This window comes from Microcaecilia unicolor, chromosome 6, assembly GCF_901765095.1.
Source record: "Microcaecilia unicolor chromosome 6, aMicUni1.1, whole genome shotgun sequence".
Taxonomy (NCBI): Eukaryota; Metazoa; Chordata; class Amphibia; order Gymnophiona; family Siphonopidae; genus Microcaecilia; species Microcaecilia unicolor.
Window position 1 is genome coordinate 274,028,514 of NC_044036.1, and position 26,212 is coordinate 274,054,725.

General features: G+C 42.5%; 1 pseudogene; it reads right to left on the minus strand.

Moving 5' to 3' along the window:
- Positions 1–2,504: 2,504 nt before the first annotated feature.
- LOC115472944 lies at positions 2,505–5,761 on the minus strand (annotated as a pseudogene).
- Between the last annotated feature and the right edge of the window lie 20,451 nt (positions 5,762–26,212).

Genomic DNA, 26,212 nt, shown 5'->3' on the forward strand with positions numbered 1-26,212 from the left:
TGGTCTCTCAAACATCCTCCGTCCCTCGCATGCAGCAACTAATACACACTGTTCATGTTGGCCCCACAGTCTTCCCTCTGATGCAACTTCCTGTTTCCGCATAGGTGGGAATACATCAGAGGGAAGGCTGTGGGGCTGGTGCGAATAGTATGTATCAGTTGCTGCTCGCTGCAGGCGAACTTGGCGAAGATCTGCTATTTACAAGGTATGCAGGAGGGGACAGTTGGTGGGAGTTTTTGGCTGGTGAGGCTTAGGGATCCCTAAAAAAGGAAGCCACACAAAGTGTGGAGGTGCACTTAATCCCCACGAAACAATACAGGAAGAAAAAAGAGAAGAGTGGGGGAAGATAGGCTCTTTCCAATCAATACTACTCTGAAAGAGAAGGAACTGCAAGTTCTTCAAAATTGTTTTTCTTGGAGTATTAAATACTCAAGTACTCGATATACTGTTGGAAGACTCCTGAAGAAGGTGCTACGTTGCCGAAACATGGCTGTGTCGAGTCGACCTGTTATAATAAACATTATACTTTTTTCAAATATACGTCTCCCTTATTGATTGGAAAGAGCTTAGGGATCCCTGCCAGCCACATCATAGGTGTGCTGCTACTGGGCAGGCCTGAGCCCAAAGTGGGTGGGCCTGGGCCCATCCAGGCCCACCCTTGGCTATGCCACTGGTCAGGATTCAGGCAAAGGTCAAGGCAGGCAGCAAACAAAGCGATGGTCAGGATTCAGGCAATGGTCGAGGCAAGCAGCAAACAAAGAGAAGGTCAGGATTCAGGCAATGGTCAAGGCAGGCAGCAAACAAAGAGAAGGTCAGGATTCAGGCAATGGTCAAATTCGCTAAGATACCAGGAAACACCACGAACTCCACCGAAGTTGAAGCCGAAGCAAAATGATGACACTGTTCTGCTGTTAAGTAGGCCTCCCATCAGAGGATCTCTGCCCTAGCTGCTAGGCGAGGAATCTCATTGGGCACGCCCATGAGGAAGTTTCTCAAGATGGCTGCCTCTCAAGTGAACCTCCCAAGATGGCTGCCCCTCAGGAACTGATACAGTTGAACCTCTCAAGATGGCCACCGCCAAGAATAACAAGGTAGGGGTGTAACAGGTTGGTACCTCAGACCTATGGACTAGATGTTCTATGGTGTTTCTTCTGTTGTGTGTCCTGGGAAATATACTCAGTACCTGTGAACTTTGTCATTATTAGACTAGAAAATTTAGGAAATAAATAAATAAATTTTATGTTAAGTAAAGTACATATATAGAGGGGAATTTTTGAAAGAATGTCCAAGTCAGAATGGAGATATCCTGCTCATAATGTCCTAAAAAAAAAAAAGTCCATCTCACTGCCATTTTCAAACAGGAAAAATATCAGGATTTCCTGTTCAAAAATACATGAAAAGGCCATTTTTATGCTGAAAACATCCAAAATAAACAGTCATTTTCCAAAATGAAACATCCAAAATATGAATGCCAGAAAATCAGGCACAAAAACATCTGTCTGGCATCATTTGTACAAAAATGGCCACACAGAAGTCCCTGCAGAACAGAGGAGCAGCCAAGTGGTCAGTGCGGTGGACTTTAAACAATGGAACCCAGGTAGAAATCCTACCTTAATTCATTTTTACGTTATTGTGAGCCCTTCAGGAACATAAAAACCTACTGTATCTAAAGGTACACCACTACAATAGCTATCATGCTTGCAGGTATCTAATAAATTCAGGTACAGCAGGTATTTCTATGCTCCAGGAGGGCTCACATATTTGAACAGTGTTAGTGTGGGAGTTATACCTCGGTCCTGTTGTTCAAAATCCATTGCAATGACCAGTAGGCTACTCCTTACACTTGCTTGCTACTCTACTAGGAATGGCCATAATACCTGAAGCTGTCATAGAACCTGGTGTCCATTGCCACTTTTACTTGTTAGGGGGGTGAGAGGGGATCAGTAACAACTAAGAGATTAAGGAGGGGTCATGCCTTTATCCCTCCAGTGGTCAAAGTCCACTGCATTGACTACTAAGCTACTCCTTACACTTGCTTGCTACTCTATTGGGAATGGCTATAATACCTGAAGCTGTCATACAGCCTGGTGTCCACTGTCACTTTCACTTCTTAAAGGGGTGGGAGGGAGTCAGAAACCCCTTGGAGATTAAGAAGGTGTCACGCCTTCATCCCTCCAGTGGTCAGCTGTTCAATCAGGTCACCTTTTTGTACCCTGGATGTGATTGGAACAGGTTTAGATAAAAATGTCCTTCTTTGTTGCATTGGATGTTTCTTCCCATCCATTACTACTAAAAGACATCCTAATTTTGGGCCTGCCTAGTCCCACCCAAAACACACCGCTTTACTATTTGGACAAACTGCAGTATAAAACATCCAAATTCTGCCTTTCCAAAATCATGATTTGGATGTTTTCAGTAGATGAATGTTTTTGGACCCCTTTTACCACAGCTTTTTGGATTTGTGAAATATTTGTTAGTAATCTCTAAATCCATAACTCTTACTCCTGGTTTTGATATGTTTATTAGGTTATTTTTTTTCCTTTTATGTTCTCTACATTGAAGAGAATTGTCTGCCAGTGCTTTGATCCAACCCCCTCCTTTGCCAGAAATGCTCCCTTCACTGGCATGCTAGTGGCACAAGTGCAGCCCAGAGTTAATGCAGCTTGGCAATGCATCCTCCTTCTGCATGGGGTGGCAGAGTCTTCACCAGAAGGAACAGAAAGTCATAACTTCTCAATGTGGTCATGGACTTCAGTGGACACACTAAACTCATCTCATATATACTTATATTCAGTCGCACAGTAAAATGCACATATCCACAGTTCATCCTTAGAAGTCCATGGAGCTGTGTGCCAGATAGTCTTTACGTCCAATGTTACTGACTTGCTTGGTCTGCATTGCTTCCAGCTTCGGGCAGTCTGTGATGCGATGTCCCAAACCCCCACAGAAAGCGCAGCCCCTCTCTCCTCCAATGTCCAGCATGGATTCATCACCATTGTTGAGCACCTGTAGGACAGGAGGAAGTTTCTGCCTAGCTTCCAGTAACAAGGCCTTCAAATCCATCAGCACAGATTCATCACAAGCCTTGTTGATGAATGTGGTCGCAATGCCAGTGTTGCCAGATCGCCCTGTACGGCCAATCCTGTGAACATAATTTTCTATCTCCTCTGGCATGTCATAGTTGATCACATGTTGAATGGCAGGGAAGTCCAGGCCTTTAGAGGCCACGTCAGTGGCGACCAGAACATCTTTCTTTCCTTCCCTGAATGCTTCAATGGCTTTGGTTCTTTCTTCTTGGTCCTTCCCTCCATGGATGGCTACAGCTTCTACACCTTTCAGTAAAAGATATTCATGAATGGCATCCACATCCGCCTTCTTCTCTGCGAATATCAGCACCGGTGGGGGTGTCTTCTGGAGACATTCCAGGAGATAAACCATCTTTGCTTCCTCTTTAACATACTCCACTTCCTGTATAACATCCAGGCTGGCGGCACCAGCACGCCCCACATTGATGGTAATGGGCTTTACCAGAGCACTCTTTGCAAAATTCTGGATCTTCTTGGGCATGGTGGCACTGAAGAGCAGTGTCTGCCGTTGACCCTTAAAGTAAGAGAAGATGGTACGAATGTCTTCCTCGAAGCCCATGTCAATCATGCGATCAGCCTCATCTAGTGCCAGGTAGCGGCAAATGTCCAGACTCACCATTTTCTTCTGCAGTAAGTCCATGAGCCGGCCTGGTGTTGCCACCATCATATGAACACCATGTTTAATAGTTTCCATTTGCTCCCTGACGGACATGCCCCCTATACAGAGGGCGCAGCGCAGCTGGGGCAGGCCATCCTCCTGCAGGAGTCTGCAGTAATATTCCATGATCCCATGTGTTTGACGGGCTAGTTCCCGCGAAGGGCAAATGATCAAGCCATAGGGCCCCTCCCTCTTGGTGAAAGGTAACCTCTTCTCCTGCTCCAAACAAAACATGATAACTGGAAGTGTGAACACCAAAGTCTTCCCAGAGCCGGTGAATGCAATGCCAATCATATCCCTACCAGACAAGATAACTGGAATGCCCTGAATCTGGATGGGAGTTGGCTGCAGGATGCCTTTCTTCTTTAATCCACGTAAAATAGCTGCAGGGAATTTCATCTCTTTAAAGCATTTGATGGGGGCAGGAATCCCTTCTCCTTCCACTAGGATGTGATATTTTCTTCGTACACGATCATGCCGGGCCTCAGACATGTGCAGAATGTGTCGAGGTGGCTTCCAGCTGGTTTTAATGGGCTCATCGTAAGTAATGCCTTTTGCCATTTCCTTCACGGACATTAAAGCTCGGCCTTCTGCTACACTCTCCAGTATCTTCTCCTCTTCCTTTAATTGCTTCTCTTTGGCAGACTCCTTGCGAGCTTCTGCCTTCTCTTTCAGGTGCTGATGCTGGTCCAAGAGACTGACATTGGATCGGGGTCCCAAGGGAATATCATCATCATCTGGTCGCTGGTCACTGCCACTGTCCTTATGATCTTCCTCTGCTACCCCCCTCCTGCGCATCTGTAACAGCTTCTGCAGCATCTGCTGCCTGCGCTGCTGGACAGGGACGTAGGGGACATAATCATCCTCCTCCTCTTCCTCCTCCTTCTCCTCCTCATCCTCTTCCTCCTTCTCCGGGTCCTGCTCTTGCACTCGTGGCCACTTACGCTCGGGCTCCATCAGGCAACTTCCACTCTTCCGGCAACGGCAACGGCAACAACACTCTGTCTGCCTGCCTCCCTTTCGCTTCGCAGTAGTCCTGTTGCTGAGCAACGAGATTCTCGCCCAACGGCAGGCACAGTGCGTAATCCAGAGCAGAAGGCTCGCTGTCGTAAAAGCGGTTGCGCGTAATACGGGAACTGCAGAGGGACGAACTTTGGAACGCGACGTGGGAATGCTACATTGCCGTGCAGTTTCTTTAAATCTGGGCGAAAAATTGCTACAAAATGTCGCGTTTAAAAAAAAAATCATTTCGTGGTGCAGTTTCCTTTGCAAATGTGCCACCGACACCGTGTAAATAAACAGCCGTGAAAAGTAAAAAATAAGAGGCCCTCTCCTATCCCAAAATGTTGTCGCGTAGCAGCAGATGAAACGTGGAAGCTGGATGTGTTTTTTGACAGCATTGAACCAATAATAGAGCTGCCAAGTTACCAGTTCCAGGAGGGAGATTTTATGACCGGTCCTGGATTTCTGCCATCTTCACCATGGTGCATTATGGGATTGTCCATAACTCTTACTCCTAAGCCGACTTTCTTAAGTTTTAACTTTTAGAACAATGGGATGACTTAGCTACTTGTGAATGAGAGAAGGCATGAACTATGATATAACATGAGTGTAATTGGTAATTATTTTGCTGTGCTCCACAAATCTTCTGAGTTGCATTCTTTGGGTTCCAGACTTCTGTGGTATACATTTTTGTGATGAATCGGGCCCTGAGACAGAGTCTCTGTCTCCTCTGCTTTGAGCTAGGTGCCAACCAGTTTGATTTGTTTTTTTGCTTCTCTCTGGGGAAGACTGGTTTTAAAAGCTGTCAGTCTGCTGCTGGTGATGCATAAAAGCATGAAAATAAAATAAAAGTTCTTCTTTGATGACTCAATGTATCAGCTTCTCACAACAATAATGATGCCAAAATAAATCATTGACCTTCTACCAACTTTAGAAAAGGAAATCTTGGTTTAGATATTTCAAAATTAAAAGAATGATGAGACACATGAGGCCAAAGTAGCCACACTTTTGAAACAAGTTGAAAAATGTTGCATGCAATTCCTACAGTGGAATTCATATATTGAGGACGCATAGGGGATCAGATGGTTTACCTTTAATAAAAACAATTCATAATAGGTAGAGCTAAGTCTAATGTTACTGATCCAATTACCTAGGTAAAGTCTGACCTTTTTATCTTATGCAAACATAATACCTTCACAAATGTGTATTTATTCAAGAAACGGATTAAAGGAAAAGCTAGCTTTGCAAGAATTTTTTCTGAGAAATCTTTCATCTCGTCTGTTGCCAGCGAGGAAAGATTTCCCTGTAAATCCTTCCAGTTTTCTTCAATAGGTCATTTTGCAAACGATATACTGGCTTGCATTTTTTACTTTTTTCCACAGCAGTGAATCATAGGTTCCATGATCCAGAAGAAACAATGCCCATCTATGCAATAGAGTGATTTCCAGCCCAAATCGATAGTTGTGATCCTGATGCAATGAATAATTCACAAACAGGATGAGTATGACTGAACTGACCCTGTATTTGTTCATATAATAGAGTGTGCAATTTCATGCTTAGTATTCAAAATTGTGCACATAAGTTATAGAATCGTTCCTGTTAACTCCTAACATAAGTATTAAATTAGGCACTAATAGACATTAAGGGGGAGATTCTATATATGGCACCTAAAAAAATTGGTGCCAAAATCAATGATAAGTGTATTCTATAAGTGGCGCCTAGTCGGTTTGTAAAATATGTTTAGTTGATATCTCAGCACCTAAAACTACACACTTCCATTTACACCAATGAAAATGTGACATAAATTGCGACATGTAGATTTCGCACTGGGCCATATTCTATAATTATGCGTGTAAATTTCAGAATGCCCATGAAATGCCCATTTCCACACCCATAACCAAGCATCCTTTTTGACTGTACTTGTTAGAACTTAGGTGCACTGTATTACCAAATATGCTTAGAAATTGTGTGCCTAAAATCTAATTATTGCCAATTAGTGCTCATTATTCATTCTTAAGTGCTGTTGAATACGCTCATTGGCTTGTTAAACCAATTATTTGCGTTGTTATAGAATAAGCTTGAATTTTGGTGCGGAATCTGGAGATATGTACCAATAATGGGCCTTAATCACCATTAATTGCCACTAATTTGCAGTTAGGAATGTAACCACACTTAGGCGCTATTCTTGAAAATTAGTGCCTAGGTTCAATAGCGCGTAACTGCAAAGAGAGTGGATACAAGGACAGCTCTTGGGTGTATCTTGCAGTTGTGCACATAAGTTGTAGAATACTAGCACTTATGTGTGCACCTGCAGCATTTAGGGCCCCTTTTAAAAAGCGGCAGTACCTGTACTGACACTTTGCAGTGCGTCGTTTTGGCACTACAGCAGGAGCTTGGCAGTAGTGCATGCTAGTGCATGCCATTCATAGCACTTAAAAAAATTACTTTTTAGTGCCAGGGGCTTACCTGGTCGTAATTGGACAGCTCTGCGCACTACCCGGTTACCGCCGGGTTAGTGTTGGAACATTACCACCTCCTAAATAGGTGACAGTAAGGGCTCACCCCCTGGAAATGGCCACTCAGCAAGTGTTTCACTCACCGCATGGCCATTTTCTTTTTTTTTTTTAAGCCTTTTACCCACTGTGGGGACTTCAGCACATGGCAAATTCACATGCCAACACTATTGCAGGGCTCCTTTCACCACGGCTTTGTAAAAGGGGTCCTTAGTCAGGCTCATTTACACCAACCATTTGGCTGGTGTAAGCGCTCACGCCTGAAGTTGGGTGCGAGAATACTGACCTATACTAGTATTCTATAATGGCAATTACTTGCAGAATTTCTATTCTAGTCTGGCACTTATCCCCAGGTTCTGTATGGGTCACCATCCCCAGGTTCTGTATGGGTCACCTATAGCTGAGCACACAATTTTGGATCTGGATTCTAGATCTGCAAGCATGCAAAATTCTGGTGGACATTGTGAGCCTTCCAAAAGCCACAAAATAGCAACTATACCTATAGATAAGAGACACCTGCAGACCTGAGGGCTTTTGTGGTGTAAAGTTAGGTACAGTAGGCTGTTAGGTTTTCCTGGAGGGCTCTCAATACAAAATAAGAGTGTTAAGGTGAGATTTGTACCTGGGTCCCTTTATATGAAGTCCATTGCACTAACTACAAGGCTACCCCTCTGTTCTACTGGGATGTCTGTGTGGCTTGTTTTTGTATGTTTTTCTCTAGGACATTTTTTTAATGGCATCTAATGGAATATGTACTGAGCACAAAAAAATCTGGAAAATAGCAATTTTTGAAACAAAAAAAATGGGCGTTTTCCCAGTTCAAAGATTGCTACGTTCAGGATGAGAATTTTAGATGTTTCCATCAAACTGTCTACAATTGTACTTAGACATCATATTGAAAATGCCCCTCTAAGCTAGTATTCTGTAAAGGTCATGCCACTCAGAGCACCCTTTATAGGATATTAGCTTAGTGCACATAAATTCGGCACCCATCTTAGGGCACTGTTTACAGAATCTAGCCCTTTCTCCCCAAATTTTTAGTGTTTAACTTTTGACACACTTTCTTGAATTTACCCCATAATGGGGCCCTTTTACAGAGCGGCAGTAAGCCCAGCACGGGCTTACCTCTCGCTCTTTCGACACTGCCACCGACCCGTGGCCGCCGGTGGTGGTCCCACCCTGAGCGTGCGCCATTTCCAGAGGAAAAAGAAAACCTCCGGAAATGGCTTGCGCAATGGTAACCTAGCAGTAATAGGGCATCGCCACGCACTGCCCATTAGTGCAGGAGCCCTTATCGCTACTGCAGTGGGTGGCGGTAAAGGCTTATCGTTTCATGGCCATGTGATAAAAGAACTCTTACCGCATGGCCATGTGTGTGCTGGGGGCTTTCTTTTACCCACTGCAGTAAAAAGGCCCCCCCCCACCACCACCAGCACCTTTTCCCCTCAGCTTGGTAAAAGGGCCCCAGTGTTTTTTCTTAAATATAGCGGGTGGCCAAGCCTTTAACAGAGATTATACAAATGTGTGACAACCTTTACTTGCCTTCTTTTGGAGGCAATGAGCTAAAACTTTGATGCTCTTTTTTTTCTCTTGTGGTGCTTAATTGTGGGTGCACATTTTCACATCACTATTGCTGTGATCTTTCAAGGGGCTGAGCAAAATGTAATGAAAAACTATTCATGGTTGCAACTTCTGACTAGTAAAGACCAGCCCTGTAATGTGAGAGGGAGAGTTCCCCATCTGGTACTTCCTTTAGAAAAGAAGAGCTTGTGTGAAGGATTTATTTGAGACATTACAATGCTCGATGTCAAATAATCCGACTGGAAGAACATTATTGCCCTAAAGAGAGCTATCAGGCCCAGTGTGACATGGATATTTGAAAGGATTAACCACACTTAAATCAATATGGGCAATGAAAACAGAAATAACCAATCTTTCGGCCACTCAATTATTTAAGAGTGTCTTTATCCCCAGCAGAATGGAATTAAACGTGTATTTAAGAAGACTGGGAATTAAATCCCCTTCATTCAAACTCCAAGGTAATGACAGCAGGAGCAGTAATCTATAACAGCCTTTCGAACAGTTTGGTGATGCTCATAGTTCACAAAGTGAAATAATAAAGAATTACCTGTTTGAGCAGGATTTGTGGGCAGTTAGTTATCTTGCTGGAAAATTCCTACTGTTATACATGGAAAACAAGATCATGAATGCTACTCATTAAATTTATCTCCTTTTGCAGATACTATATCTGCATTAGTAGCATTGCATGTGCTGATCTCAGAAGTGCAATGTAAGTATATTATAATGTTCCCTTAATATAACGTCAAAGAAAATGAAAGGCATGCTTGTACTTTGACGTAGGCATTTATCAAAACTTGAAGTTTGACTGCACAGTTACAAGACCTGGAAGCACATTGGGGGCAATTCTCTAAGGATCCAGCTAGATTTAGATGGCAAGGATGTATGTAAATGCCTCTACCATAGTCATTCTAGTCATGTAAATACATATACGTGTTAATGACAATAGTCTGTCTACACACTATTCTGTAAGTGTGTGCCATTCATCGAATGCGTGTACTTTGAAGCACATAGGCGAGGTTTGGGTGGAGCATGAGCGGGGTGCACAATTGCATGCATAAATTATAGATTTATGATAATGATTTTCATGCATTCTTTAACAATCTGGGCACAAGCATTTACACACCTCTATGGCTAGTGTAAGTGCTCACATGTAAATCTTATACACATGTACTTGACTCGTTACACTAGTACTCTATATTATTTTATTTAAATTTATTTATTAGAATTTACTTACCACCTTTTTGAAGGAATTCACTCAAGGCGGTGTACAGTAAGAATAAATCAAACGAGCAATAGATTATATGAAACGTAGGCACCTCCTTGTCTTTATAATAGTCGCCAAATAGTTGCCTTCTTCTAGAATTATCTTCCACATGGGGTAATTTTGTAACTGTGCACAAAGGGAACCTTTTACTAAAGGAGGAAGGGAAATGGAACTTGATATACCGCCTTTCTGAGGTTTTTGCAACTACATTCAAAGCGACTTACATATATTCAGGTACTCATTTTGTACTAAAGGGTCGGCACGCAGCAAAAGGCTTGCTGTGCGCCAATCTGGAACTTCCGCAGGAGCCCAGTGGTAGTTCTCACCCCCAGCGTGCCATTTCTGGCATTACAAAAAAGTTTCTATTTTTGTAGGACCAGTGCTTACCTGGCAGAAATCGCCTTTTACCTGCTGTGGTAAACAGGGGCCTCAGCGCATGTCAAAGACACGACTCACTGATTCTAGTGCAAGTGCCCTTTTACCACGCTTAGTAAAAGGACCCTAGAGTATATGCATACATGTAATTCCTTATATGCACGTCAGTGAATTTTCAAAATCACAGTAGGTACCTGAAGGAATCTGTGCCTTAGATTCATGATGAAGAGCAGGTGTAAATGCAGTTTCCAGATTAATTAATTCAGCATTTTAGATTTGGTCAGCCCTCCATTCTGTGTTAATATTACATGGCATACAATAAAGTTATATACAAGGAGGCATATTTTCAAAAAGGTTTGTAAGCACACATCCTCCACAACTTCACCCATGGGAAGGCTTACATTCAGTCTAGGTAAAAAGCTAGAGGGATGCAGGCTCTTCGTGCATCATTTCACATGCATATATGGGACCAGATTCAGAAAATGGTGACCAAATTTGGGTAGCAAAAAAATGAGAGTAATTCTATAAGTGATGTTCTGGCAGGCCAATGCTCAGAACTGCTGAGGTAAGCCAACAGCACAGAAACCTATGAGGAAAGGCTGAAGCAGCTAGGGCTCTTCAGCTTGGAGAAAAGACATCTGAGGGGAGATATGATAGAGGTCTATAAAATAATGAGTGGAGTAGAACGGGGAGACGTGAATCACTTGTTTACGCTTTCCAAAAATACTAGGACTAGGGGGCACGCAATGAAGCTACAAAGTAGTAAATTTAAAACGAATCAGAGAAAAGGTTTCCTCACTCAGCGTGTAATTAAACTCTGGAATTCGTTGCCAGAGAATGTAGTAAAAGCAGTTAGCTTAGTAGGGTTTTAAAAGGTTTGGATGGCTTCCTAAAGGAAAAGTCCATAGACCATTATTAAAATGGACTTGGAGAAAATCCACTGCTTATTTCTAGGATATACACAATACGCAAAATAGTAGAGTTTAAAGCATGAGTATCTAATACTTCCAGATAGATATAGTATGTTATTCTAAAGGGAAAGTCTCATATGTTCACCGGGGCGATTTTTGTAACACCAATAACGGTGCACCATCCTCGCCAGCACATAACCCTTAAAGTCAATATGACGGCGGCTTCTTATAGGTCAAACTGGTACTGACCATGTCCGGTTTCTGGTACTGTCTTGAACTCAGAGTGTGCATCACATAAAACATCCCCAATGGATGTCTGTGTTCAACCCCCTAGGTTCCAGGGTATCTAGGTGGTAAATCCAAAAAGTCTCTTGCTGGAGAAGTTTTCTGTTCCGATCCCCTCCCCTGGATATCGGTGTAACATGTACAATCACCATGCATCTGAGGGTATCTACAGGATGATAGTTTTGAATGCAGTGCTGGACCAACGGCGCTCCTACATTATGCACTAAAATCCGGGACCGATGTTCGGTCATCCTAGCAATCAATGATCTATTTGACTTATCGATATACACTTTGTTACACGGACAGATGATATAGTATACAATATATGGAGTACGACAGGTGGTATGGTGTCTAAGCTGATATGTTTTCTCATTGTGTTTAAAGCTATCAGTCTCAATGGTTAGAACACACGTTTTGTAGTTAGTCTTATTGTATTTCACATGGCCCATTGTAGTCACTATAGACTGTGGGTTCTCACTGGGTAGTACAGCTGGACTTAATATCTCCTGTAGATTTCTCGCACGTGAGAATGCAGTTCTTATCCTGTATTGCGTGAACAGTGGATGAGATGTCATCACATCCCAATGTCGCCTGATGATTTCAGCTGCCCTCTCTCATCCTGGGGCAAACCTCATGACAAAAGTCATGACTTGATCAGCCGTTGCATTTCACTGACCCTGCTGTAAAAGCAAATCTCTATTATTATATCTTGCGCGGAGGTATGTGTCAGCAATCAACAGTATGCATTCCTCAATGTCTTCTGCGGGTATTTTCACTGTATCAATTTCCTACTGAAAGTGTGAGCTTGAGATTTAAAGTCAGTATCAGTTGTACATATTCTTCTAAAGCATAACAGTTGCGAAAAGGGGAGACTGTCCCGCAACACTCTAGGGTAACAGCTAGTGTACTCCAGTAAGGTATTTCTGTCTATAGGTTTCGTGAATACATTTGTAGCAAAGTTAAAATGTGATAAATGTACCTCCACATCTAAAAAGTGGATGCAGATATCAGAAAACGCCAATGTGAATTGTATCCTGGAGTGACAACTGTTCAACCAACTATGAAGCGCTTCAAGCTCGACTTGGCTCCCACTCCACAGCATGAAACGTCGTCAATATAACAACGCCACAGCAAGATTTTAGCACAAAACGGGGACACTGTTAGCCATTTATCTTCAAATGCAGTCATATATATATTGGCTAGTAGGGGCAAAGGTGGCGCCCATGACAACTCCGGAGGTTTGTAGAAATAATTTATCTGGTAATCGAAAATTTCTTACATAATGCCACATCAGTTAATCTCAGCAAGAACTCTGAGGAGACGTCATGTGGTCTCGAACGTTCATCCAATATGCTCCTGATAATACCTAATAACTCGTCTTGAGGAATCATGGTGTATAACGATTTGATATTCAATGTCACCATCAGTATCGGGGTCTCCGGCAATTGAACCTCTTATAGTATATTCAGAAAATGTGTGGTGTCTTTTATGTATGAATCACTTGTGAGCACAAAGTCCTTTAGCAATGTGTCCACATACATCGACAACGGCTCCAAAAGGGAACTCCAAGAAGACATAATGGGTCTCCCTGGAGGATTAACTGGATCTTTATGAACCTTCGGTAACGTATAGAGTACTGGGGTCATCGGCGTTTTGTTATTTAAAAACTGATGTTCCTTCAACGTAAGGAATCCTTGTTCAAGGCCAACTTGAGTGACCTCCTTAATAATCATTAGGACTTCCTGAGTAAAGTCCTCCTATAACTCTTGGTATGAGGAAGTGTCAGCTAATTGCGTTTTGATTTCAGCTACATACTGTGACTTGTCCTGGACTACCACAGCCCCGCTCTTGTCCGCACGTCTTATTACGATGTTTGTATCCATCTTTAAATCTTTTAAAGTTTGACATTCAGGCTTAGTTAAGTTATCATAGGTCCTACAATATTCTGTGTTATAGAATTTATGGATATCACGCAATAAGAGCTGTTTCATCACACCAACCACAGGGTCAAAAGAAATTGGCGGTGTCCACTGAGATTTATTATGTACTCGGGATCGTGTTTCTACCACTTCTGAATCCCCCCCAAAAAACCCGTAGTTGCAAAACCCAGATGAATTTCTCCAGGTTGATCCGGAATTGAAATGGATTAAATGCCTTCATAGGCACATATGATAACCCTTTTGACAATAGAGATATTTGTCCGGGGGTTAAAGTCTTCCTGGACAAGTTGATCACATTTAAGTCATTCAAAATTGGGAATATGCCGGGGCCGCGCCCTGGATTGTCCTCGGCTGCCACCACGTCTTCCTCCTTGGCCCCTTGTGTTGCGTGCCGGGTGCCCCCATAAAAAATCTTCTGGGTCACTGCTCCCTGAGGAGCTATCAGAAAACTGGAAAGCTTTGAATGTTACTTTTTTTGGTGCTTTGTCGGATGTTCGGGAATCCGTCCTGGAATCTTCTTGTGCTGCTTTGTCCTTCATCCACGGATAAACATTGTTCTGAGCAAAGTCTCTCTTATCTCTTGCCAGTTTTTTGATTTTTGACTTACGTAGGTAATCCTTCAACTGTTCTAAAGATTCCTTAAGTTGTGTGTGCTTTTGTTGGAACACCTGGTCCGAAACTCCTTCCTTCAATCTATTTACGGTAATTCCTTATCCAATATTTCTTTTTCCTGCTGTAGGACTGATCTTGATTGCTCAATAATTAAGAGCATAAGGTCTAAGGAACACTTGTTAAGGATCATGTTCCATTTAAGCACTGTAAGCCATGAGTTATGACGATTTATGCCAGAGTATTATACCAGACGGATTTGCTGACGGATGTGCATTTATCATTTATAGGTCCAGAGTGTGATTATCCCTTGAGAAATCCATACAGAGCGAAACAGGCACCTGTGAGGGTAGCATTGGTATCTGGACACACCGATAAGTGTTGGGGACAATACCCCTGTTGTGATGAAACATTAAGCACAGCCAAGGCAAAATGTACACCGTCTGACTAATGAGAATTGTATACTGCCTGATAAACGATATTATACATGAGAATTGAAGGATATCTTGGTGAATTGATGAGACAGATCAGTTATTAAAGGTTACATGAAAATATTATTTGAATTGCATAAAAAGGAAGAAAAAAGAAGAAAAAATTAAAAATAGAGGTAGGAAGGGGGTCAGTCAATGATTACAATTGTCACTAAATAGGGGTTCACCATTATTGGTGTTACAAAAATCACCCCGGTGACCATATGAGACTTTCCCTTTAGAATAACATACTATATCTATCTGGAAGTATTAGATACTCTTGCTTTAAACTCTGCTATGTTGTGTATTGTGTATATTGTAGTGTCAGTAGATTATCGCCAAATTAGGTTGACAATATTTCTAGGATAAGCAGTGAGATGGGAGTAACTAGTGAGGTAATTAAATTTGCTGATGACACAAAGTTACTCAAAGTTGTTAAATTGTGAAAAATTACAAGAGGACCTTACGAGACTGGGAGCCTGGGCATTTAAATGGCAGATGACGTTTAATGTGAGCTAGTGCAAAGTGATGCATGTGGGAATTATAGTCATGTAATGCAAGGTTCCACATTAGGAGTCACCGACCAGGAAAGAGATCTAGGCGTAATCGTTGATGATACATTGAAACCCTCTGCTCAGTGTGTGCGGTGGCTAAGAAAGCAAATAGAATGTTAGGTATTATTAGGAAAGGAATGAAAAACAAAAATGAGGACTTTATAATGCCTTTGTATTGCTCCATGGTGCGACCGCACCTCGAATATTGTGTTCAGTTCTGGTCACCGCATCTCAAGAAAGATAAAGTGGAATTAAAAAAGGTACAGAGAAGGGCGATGAAAATGGTAAAGGGAATGGAATGACTTCCCTATGAGAAAAGGCTAAAGCATCTATGACTCCTCATCTCCCCTCAGCCATCTTTTCTCCAAGCTATGATAGAGGTCTATAAAATAATGAGCGGAGTGGAATGGGTAGACATGAATCGCTTGTTTACTCTTTCCAAAAATACAAGGACTAGGGGGCATGCAATGAAGATAGAAAGTAGTAAATTTAAAATGAATCAGAGAAAATATTTCTTCACTGAACATGTAATTAAACTCTGGAATTCATTGCCAGAGAATGTAGTAAAACAGTTAGCTTAGCGGGGTTTAAAAAAGGTTTGACTGGCTTCCTAAAGGAAAAGTCCATAGACCATTATTACAATGAACTTGAGAAAAATCTGTTGCTTATTTCTAGAATAAGCAGCATAAGATGTATTGTACAGTTTGGGGATCTTGACAGGTACTTGTGACCTGGATTGGCCACTGTTGGAAACAGAATGCTGAGCTTGATGGACCTTCGGTCTGTCCCAGTATGGCAATATTTATGTACTTACGTACTTTTTTGGGATCTTGCCAGGTACTTGTGACCTGGATTGGCCACTGTTTGAAACAGGATGCTAGGCTTGAAGAACCTTCAGTATGTCCCAGTATGGCAATACTTTTGTACTTACAACCTAGCTCACCAATGCTGAAAGGAAATGATATTCAAATTATATGCATATTGTAAAAGTGAAAGCAAGGAGGGGCAATGTGCTTGGCACATGTGTGGAAGAGTTTCACTGTAAGCTCAGCTCCTGTGCACACACGCCTGGCAAACTCAAAGGTGAAGCACACAGTGGCATCTTTTTTTTTGTGCCTTTAAATATAAGCATTCCAATTTTTTTAAAACTTGGAACGCTTATATTTAAATGCTGGAAACAGATGCCAATGTGTGCTTTCACTTTTGGGTTTGCTCTGACTCACATACATTTGTTTCTTACTATCAGTGCTTAGGGGCTTGCACGGGCTTCCTTCTGCTTCCAAATTATATATGAAAAAGCAAATTTTAAAGAAGGAATCATGAGAAATCCTCTCTTGAAATACCCTTATGCCTGCTCTGAGCTAGCATTATTTATTTCAGTGGTAAGGTGGTTTTGTTTTGTGCACTGTTCTCTGAGAATTGGGAGGGAATAGGAAATGACCTCATTAACATCCATTTGACTATATTAGCATGCTATTTGCACTAATCTTTGGCACACTCGTCTCCCGTACTAGAGCCTCTGAGCATGCTGTGCACACAAATGTGGATGCTAGTCTGGTGCTAACAACCTCTAGCGCCCGTGTTTGGGTGTGGATCCGTATTCTGTAAATGGCACCCAACTCATGTTCGAAATGCTCAGAACCAATTTTGGGCATGAAGATTTACACCAACTGAAACCGGGTATAAATCCTCATGCCTAAATTATGCATGGATCTCCCGTATTCTCTAATCCTACTTGCATCTTTAGTGAATGCCCATGCCCCTCCCATGGCCATGATGTCTTTTCACTTGCACGCTGAAAAATGTACATGCACATCTTTATAGAATAGCACCTAGCAAGATGCAAATGTAAATTCAAATTGTTGCCAATTTGCACCAATAATTTATTTATGACATTTATATCCCGCATTAGCCCGAGTAGGTTCAATGTGGCTTACATAACAATTAAAAAAGGGGAAAGTGGAAATGGGACTTGATAAACTGCCTTTCTGAGGTTTTTGCAACTACATTCAAAGTGGTTTATGTATATTCAGGTACTTATTTTGTACCAGGGGCAATGGAGGGTTAAGTGACTTGCCTAGTGTCACAAGGAGCTGTAGTGGGAATTGAACTCCGTTCCTCAGGATCAAAGTCCACTGCACTAACCACTAGGCTAGTCCTCCACTCTAAAAAGCATGAACATATTCAAAATATATTAATAGAAAGTAAAATACATCATATAATGTTAGACCAGTAAAACTTGAGTTAGGAACAGATGTAATTAAATACTAAGGGGCCCTTTTTACAGACAGGCAGTAAGCCCAATGCGGGCTTACCGCTTACTCTTCCGGGACTACTGCTGGTGGTAGTCCCACCCTGAGCGTGCACCATTTCCAGGGGAAAAAGAAAAGAAAATTGTTAGCACCCAATTATTTGGTGCTAATTATCTCGTTACTCAAATTGTGCACACAAAATGAACACTAAAATATACTCACACAATTTGGAGCCCCATTTATAGAATTTGGGGAATGGTGTACAATTTTTAACCCACAGAAATGATTCTGAAAATGACCATCTATGAGGACATAAAATTTCAATGCCATTTATCCAGGTGAACTGACAGTCTGAAATTTGCCTTTGTTCAGTCAAGAAAAATGTATGTGCAGGGTACCATGTCACATATCCTTTTAGTCAGATTGAGGACAGGCATTATAGGACTCATATTTTGGTGGGATTGGAATATAATGGCCATAGAATTTATCCACAAAAAAAACTAAAGAAGAAAGAAACATATGCAAAGTCCATGGAAAGTCTCATAAAGGAAATGCATGCATACTTTCCATTTATTGGGCAATTTTCAAAGGATACATGGGCTTTTATCCACAGATATAAACTTTAAAAGGCTAATTTTCAGGAAGCTAGCCTGTGGTACCCCATACCCATAGGCCTGCAAATCACTTTTCAAGGGGAAATTCCCACTGAGTTTCTCTTTGAAAATTCCACAAGTTGCAATATATGTGGGTTAAAGATTCCTCTCCTGCACTGCATCTACAAAATATGCAGGATTAAGCTCTGAAAAATAGCTTCAGAGATATCAAAATAGGGTAGCTCACATTATATTCCTAAGTCTTCAGACAGGGCTGTCAGAAGAGGCAGCCAAAGAAGACTGGGTCCCAAGAAGGGAAGGAGAGAAGGATGTCTCAAGTTTAGCATCAGCACCTACTGTTCACTAAGCAGTGTCATGTGTGCTTCTCAGAGCAGATGTCTCCAGCTTTGGGCTGACAAGAGGTCTTGTAGGCATGTAGATATGAAGGTTTGGGGGCGGGGGGGGGGGGGAGCTAAGAAATGGAAAAATAAAAAAGACAAAAAAGGGAAATTGAGCAATAAAATGTTGTGATCTGATTTTCCTGAATTATAAAGTCATCTGGTAAAGAGAGTGCTTATATTTATGAAAACATCATGATATTGGTGGCCGGTCAAATCACCAGAATGATGTGTACATAATCTATGGGGTACCTAAAGATCACTTAGGCCATAAAAAGGTGCCATAAGTTTTTTGGGACAAGTTTAGCAACAAAGGGAGTGTTTGGACTTAGTTCTCCTTTCCCAAACATGAGCTCAAGATAAGTCAATTCAGGCATATGAGCAGGGCTGATGTTGTACATGCTGGGATTCAGGGCAGAAATTTGGGAGAAAGACCCAAAGCTCACTTGTAAACTAAGCCTTCCTTAGTTTTGAGCAGGATTGGGGTGTCCAGTAGCCGGGGGGCTCAGGAAAATGGTCCTTTTTACATCCTCCCTAATCCCGGCCCTACATACAAGGCATTAGCATACTCAGCATACCTCTACATTCATTAAAAGAAATCCATAGAAGTACTAGAAGGCAATTTGCAGAGATTTCCACAGCTCAAAAGTGCTTTATTTCTGTAGAGCAGCTGTCTGAAAATTGCCCCACCCCCTCCCATTCATGGGTAAAATGTGTGTACTTTTTATTCATATTTGGAAAAGCATTCCTAGGGGTAAGACTGAAGCAGGAACTAAAATAATGTGTGTACTTTAATATTTTCAAAAGTACATGAGGGTTTTTTTAATGCAAAAAAGTATCTGCACTAAAAAGGAAGGGCAGGGAGATAGGTTTAATTTTTTATTAGCAACTCAAAGTAAAAGTGCCTGTGGCCCCTTTATCTTGAAAGCTAAAAATCTGCAGATATGCATTTGGTTTGACAATTGATTCCACTCACCACCTCCTTGCCAAGAACTGTTTGCATCCTTGAAAGATATCTTTGTGAAGATCTGGGACAATATGGATTTTATGACCCCAGAAGCATAGTGTTGTTGCCTTCAGCTGAGCATGTAGGCCTGCTGGTATGCAGCAATTTGACTGCATCTAGCTACAGAAACTTGGCAGTCACAGATCGTTGCTCTGGTGGCCTATGGACACGTTCCACTTCAAATGATAGGTCGAACTTTAGATCCAGCATCTATGGGATGTTATCAGTCAATGAATACAAGCATATTGTTCCCTTTTGAACCTTCAGGTAATCCCAAAATGTGAAAGTTACTGCAGTGTGATCTATTATTAAGGTCTTTGAGACCCCTCTTTTGCATAAGCAGCTATTTTAACTTGTGCTGTACTTCCAGGAGTTTGTTTGCTCTGAGCCACCATTCATTACACTGGGTGGTCCCCTGTCTCTGGAGGGCTCACAATCTAATTTTGTACCTGAGACAATGGAGGGTTAAGTGACTTGCCCAAGATCATAGGCAGCAGCAGCAGCAGGATTTCAACCGGTCACGTCTGGATGTCAAGACCAGTATTCTAGTCACTAGGCTACTTCTTCACTCAAGAGGGTCAGTATGGTGTAAAGCACAGTTTAGTTGATCTTTAAATGGTGGCCATTCCTACTATCGTCATGTCCCAGTTCTCCTTAAGGAGATCTTTTATCTCCACTATTAGCTCCTTTAGTGAAGTCTCCATTTCTCTCTGACCTGCCCTCAGTGGAAACAGTGGATTTTGTGTAGAGCTTTTTACACCGTGAATTGTTGTTGTAGCAAAGTCTGACTTTCTCAGTTTTGGTCCAGACATCTTCAATTGCTTTTAGTCCTGCTCTGGGCAACTTCAAGCAAATGTTAGGTAGCAAAAAGTTGTTTTAAAATAGCCCAGGACTGGAGATCTCATTCATGTAACCATCTTGTGAAGACTCAACACCCTGCCCCCCCCCCCCCCACCCAGGCTTTAATATTATTGCTTACTTTTTGTGCCTTCATACCCTTAATATCATTGAAAGGAGAAAGTGGTTTACATATTATATACAGGTTTTGTACCTGGGGCAATGGAGGGTGAAGGGACTTGCCCAGAGTCAAAATGAGCTGCAGTAGGAATTGAACCCAGTTCCCAAGGCCATTGCACTAACCACTAGGCTACGCCTCTACTCTTTTAGTACTCTTGTAATTTTTATGATGTTGATCCTCCTGGATATTTACTAGCCCAGCAAACTATTGTTTAAGATAAATAATAATAAGAAGGGAAATTTCAGTAAAACTACTTGGGACTGCAGCAACATTTTGGAGCCTAATATAATAAGGTGCTTTATTTTTTAGCTGACATGTCAGATCAAGGGGTGAATTCTATGAACCACTCCTAAAAAATCATTGCCAAAAATAAACACTTAAGCACTATTCTATAAGCTGTGCCTAAAGTTAGGCATGGTTTATAGAATAGCGCTAAATCTCGGGGGTCATGTGTTAATGCCCCTGCATAAATTTACATGCAGAGCCCCCTTATTCTATGATTGCATATATATACGTTCACCTTGGTTTTCTCCAGAACTTTGGATCCTTAAACGCGAAGGACGAAAACTGGAAAGGAGATGGCGCAAATCTCACCTGGATGAAGACAGGCTAAACTGCAGGAAGCACATGGCAAAGTACCGCCAAGCCTTAACAGCAACCAAAAAACAGTATTTCTCTCAATGCATTGTGCAGGCTGCCAATTCAACCAAGCAGCTGTTCAGTATGGTAAACATCATACTGCAACCCCCACAACAGAACCGGCCTGCCAAGTCTAAACTGAACTGCAATGATTTTGCTGCATACTTTGCCAACAAAATTAAAAGTCTCCACCAGGATTTAGAGGCAATCCCACCCGGTGCACAAACTCGCCCCCTCCTAACAGAGACAGATTGAACACTTTTAACCTAATGACAGAGAAGAGCCTCGACAAAATTCTTAAAGAGACCTTCGATCAACTACCTGCTCCCTCGATCCCTGCCCATCAAAGATAGTGCAGCAGGGAAATATGGGCCTTATAGAAGGTGCCACAAAAATTGTGAACACCTCTCTTTCTAATGGGCAACTACCAACAGCATTAAAAAGGGCAGTGTTTTGCCCTTTGCTGAAGAAAAACAACCTTGACCAGGACAAACTTGAAAGTTACAGGCCAGTATCCAACATCCCGTTCTAGGGAAACTCATAGAACAAACAGTCTGTGTTCAACTTAATGAATGGTTAGAAAAGAGTAACTGGCTAGATCTATGACAATCTGGATTCAGACCCGGTTATGGAACAGAAATGGTCCTCATATCCCTGCTAGATGATCTTCACAGAAACTGAGACAAGGGATTTGCCTCGATGTTAGTACCTCTTGACTTCTCAGCAGCTTTTGACACTGTGGATCATGATATCATGCTAGCACGACTGACAGAAACAGGTATCAATGGAACAGTACTTGCTTGGTTCAGATCCTACCTATCAGACAGGCAACAAACCATAGTGTTTGGCAGCAACTGATCACTACCATGGACGCTGACCTGTGGGGTACCACAAGGATCGATACTGTCACCTATTCTGTTCAATATCTACCTCAAGCCACTAGCTGAGCTGATTGGGTCAATGGACACTCAGTTCTACATCTATGGGGATGATGTGCAGCTACTCATACCCATTGAACCTGACTTACCTACAGCCTTGAATAAACTGATTACTTGTCTAACATCAATTCAAGAATGGGCTAAACACAACAAACTTTGCCTGAACCCAAGTAAAACGGAGCTTCTCTGCAGGGCCGGTCTTAGGCAGAGGCGACCAAGGCGACCGCATAGGGCCCCGCGCCTAAGGGGGCCCCGCACGGCGCGCCTAAGGGGGCCCCGTGCAGCGCCTCAACTCTGCCTCGCTCGTGCCTCCGCTCCGACCTCCGCCGCTGCTCGCCTTAGTCGCCTGAGATGATCTCCATTCCCGCGGCTCGGCCACTCCGCTTCCGCCACCACCGGCGCGGCATCCACCCCCGGCTTGGGCCCGCTACTAATTGTAGTGGACTTGACCTGAATAATTTCTGGGGAGGGGAGGTTTCATGATAGCATTGTGCTTATTATTTCAATCAGGTTTTTTTGTACAAGTTTAGCTTCATTTGTCTTTATTTGAAATTTCGTAAATAAAAAAATGTTCTAAAAATGGAATAATCTTATCAATGGGGTGGAGCTAGGGTGGGGGCGGGGCTAGGATGGGGCCCCACCAAATTGGTTTGCATAGGGCCTCGCACATGCTAAGACCGGCCCTGCTTCTCTGGGTCCCTAACACAAGTGGATACATACCTGACATCAGGGGCGTATCTGAACTGCGGCGGTAGGGGGGCCAGGGCCAGAGTGAGGGGGCACATTATAGCCGCCGCCGCCATTGCCGATCCCCCTCCCCCCAGCCGCTGCCATTGCCAACCCTACCCCTCCGTTGCTCGCCTACCTTCGCTGGCGGGGGACCCCAACCCCCGCCAGCCGAGGTCCGCGTCCTCCTGCCGCTGCCGGCTGCCTTTAAAAGAATTCCGTCAGCTGGCGGGGGACCCCCAACCCCCGCCAGCCAAGCCGAGGTCCTTTCATTTTTCCACTGAAGCTGGCGCCGACGAAAGTTTCTTTTGAGTCTGACGTCGCTGCATGTTGTACGTGCAGGACGTCAGTGTTTCTGAGTCTGACGTCCTGCACGTACAACGTGCAGCGACGTCAGACTCAAAAGAAACTTTCGTCGGCGCCAGCTTCAGTGGAAAAATGAAAGGACCTCGGCTTGGCTGGCGGGGGTTGGGGGTCCCCCGCCAGCTGACGGAATTCTTTAAAGGCAGCCGGCAGCGGCAGGAGGACGCGGACCTCGGCTGGCGGGGGTTGGGGTCCCCCGCCAGCGAAGGTAGGCGAGCAACGGAGGGGGAGGGTTGGCATCGGTAGGGGGGTCCAGGGCGAAATCTGCGGGGGCCCAGGCCCCTGAGGCCCCACGCAGATACGCCCCTGCCTGACATCAAAATCCCTTTTTGGAAGTATGAACTCCCCCTCAAATCACAAGTCAGGAAACTTGGAATAGAGTTAGATTCAACACTTACTCTGATTCCCCAAATCCAAGCAACCTTCAAGAACTGCTTCTACTATTTGCGACAGCTACGCTGCCTCTCTCCTTACTTCAAGAAGGTAAATCTTATCCCAGTTGTGCATGCCATGATAACATCAAGACTGGATTACTGCAATGCACTATACAATGGTCTGACTACAAAGGGCCTGCACCAGCTCCAGTTGATTCAGAATGCTGCAGCAAGACTCATAGAAGGTTGCAAGCGATGTGACCACATCACACCATTTCTGCAAAAACGTCATTGGCTACCAGTACAATATAGGGCTAAATTTAAAACTCTATGTTTGATCTTCAAGGCCCTGAAAGGAAATGGCCCCAAGTATCTGAAGAACAGGATGATCCTCCACACACCACCAAGGACACTAAGGTCCTCCCAAGGACTTTCACTAACTATACCCTCTCCAAAAAACATTACACGATGTGATACCTGCAAGCGAGCCTTCTCTGGAGTAGCCCCTACACTCTGGAATGCATTGCCTGAAAGGCTCTGCTTAACACAAGACTATCTCTACTTCAGGAAGCAGGTGAAAGCTTGGCTCTTAAACCAAGCCTTTAATGGAAGAAGTAACTAACTTGTTAGTCTCACACACACACACACACAAGGATTGACTCGGGCTACACACACTGCAGCGGGACATGTTTATCCACTCCTACTCTAGCTGAGATAATATTTAACCATCTCTCTGACCTCATGTGCAACTTTCTTCAAATCAGTCACCTTACTTTTTAATTTTTCTTGCTTTCTTAACCATCTATATGTTACAACTTTGCCTTACCCTTCACTACCAATTATAATGTTCTATTATGTATTGTGTTGACATTGCAAGTAGTATACCATGTCATACTCTGTATTGTTAGTTGAATATTTTTACTGCTGTAATTGCTTATTGCTCATGTCTGATCTATTCTTACTGTACACCGCCTTGAGTGATTTCCTTCAAAAAGGCGGTAAACAAATCCTAATAAATAATCCAAAACTTCACCCATGATCCACTCCAAACTGTCCATGCCCCTTCCATTTCCAAACCCCCTTTTTCAGGATGAACATAAAATTTAAGTGTGGATCATTCACCTAAATTGACATGTGTACATCTTATTGATCCCAATTAATACCAATAATTTCTTGTTAAAAACCAATTATTGGTACTAATTGACTTATTCAATCAAACTATATGCACAGATTTACATGCAAAATATTTTGTGACTTTTAGAATTAAGGGGTAACAAATTAATATGTGCTAAAGTCCATTGTTAATACTTCCATACATGTTTATTTATTTATTTATTTTGCTATATTTATAGCCCACCTATCACCTAAGTAGCTTACAAATAAATATACATAAAATAAAATCACAAACATATTACAACTACAACATGGAAGGGGATGTGAAATGGGTAGAAAATGGGTGAAAACTGCCCTTTACAGTTATCATGGAGGTAGTTACCATATTTGAACTAAGTGAGCTACAATATCTGAAACATTAACGCCTATCTGAATAGATACCTGCATCGTGTTATCTAAAGTACACTTAACGCATGGTAAGGACATTTCCTCTGCTGTTCAGAGATGGTCAAATGGCTGTACTTGACTAATGACAGTAAGATGGTCACTGTTCATTTATAAAGGTCCACTAAATAAAAAAATCACATTAAGGACAGGCAGTGGTCAATGTAATTTGGAAAGAGATTTCATTTGTATTTATCTCTAGTTAATACATTGGCTTGTAAAAAAAATTGACAGGATTTTTTTTAACCTCCATATATAGAGATTCATTGCTAATTTTCATGACCACACTTAAACATAGAGTATCTATTTGCTATACAGCTTTTGTTCCATCAACAAAAGTATAATGAAATACTTTACTAATCCTGCCCCTCCCTTCCCACATCAATTCCTATTCTTTTTTTATACATAGATAGCATAAGTATACAGTATAAGTATTGCCATACTGGGAAAGACCAAAGGTTCATCAAGCCCAGCATCCTGTTTCCAACAGTGGCCATCCAAACCTTTTTTTAAACTCTGCTAAGCTAACCGCATTTACCACATTCTCTGGCAACGAATTCCAGAGTTTAATTACATGTTGAGTGAAGAAACATTTTCTCTGATTCGTTTAAAATGTACTACATTGTAGCTTCATCGCATGCCCCCTAGTCCTTGTATTTTTGGAAAGTGTAAACAGACGCTTCACGTCTACCCATTCAACTCCACTCATTATTTTATAGACCTCTATCATATCTCCCCTCAGCCGCCTTTTCTCCAAGCTGAAGAGCCCTAGCCACTTTAGCCTTTCCTCATAGGGAAGTCGTCCCGTCCCCTTTATCATTTTTGTCGCCCTTCTCTGTACCTTTTCTACTATATCTTTTTGAGATGCGGCAACCAGAATTGAACACAATATTCGAGGTGTGGTCGCACCATGGAGCGATACAAAGGCATTATAACATCCTCATTTTTGTTTTCCATTCCTTTCCTAATAATACCTAACATTCTATTTGCTTTCTTAGCCGCAGCAGCACACTGAGCAGAAATTTTCAACGTATCATCAACGACAACACCTAGATCCCTTTCTTGGTCTGTGACTCCTAACATGGAACCTTGCATGACGT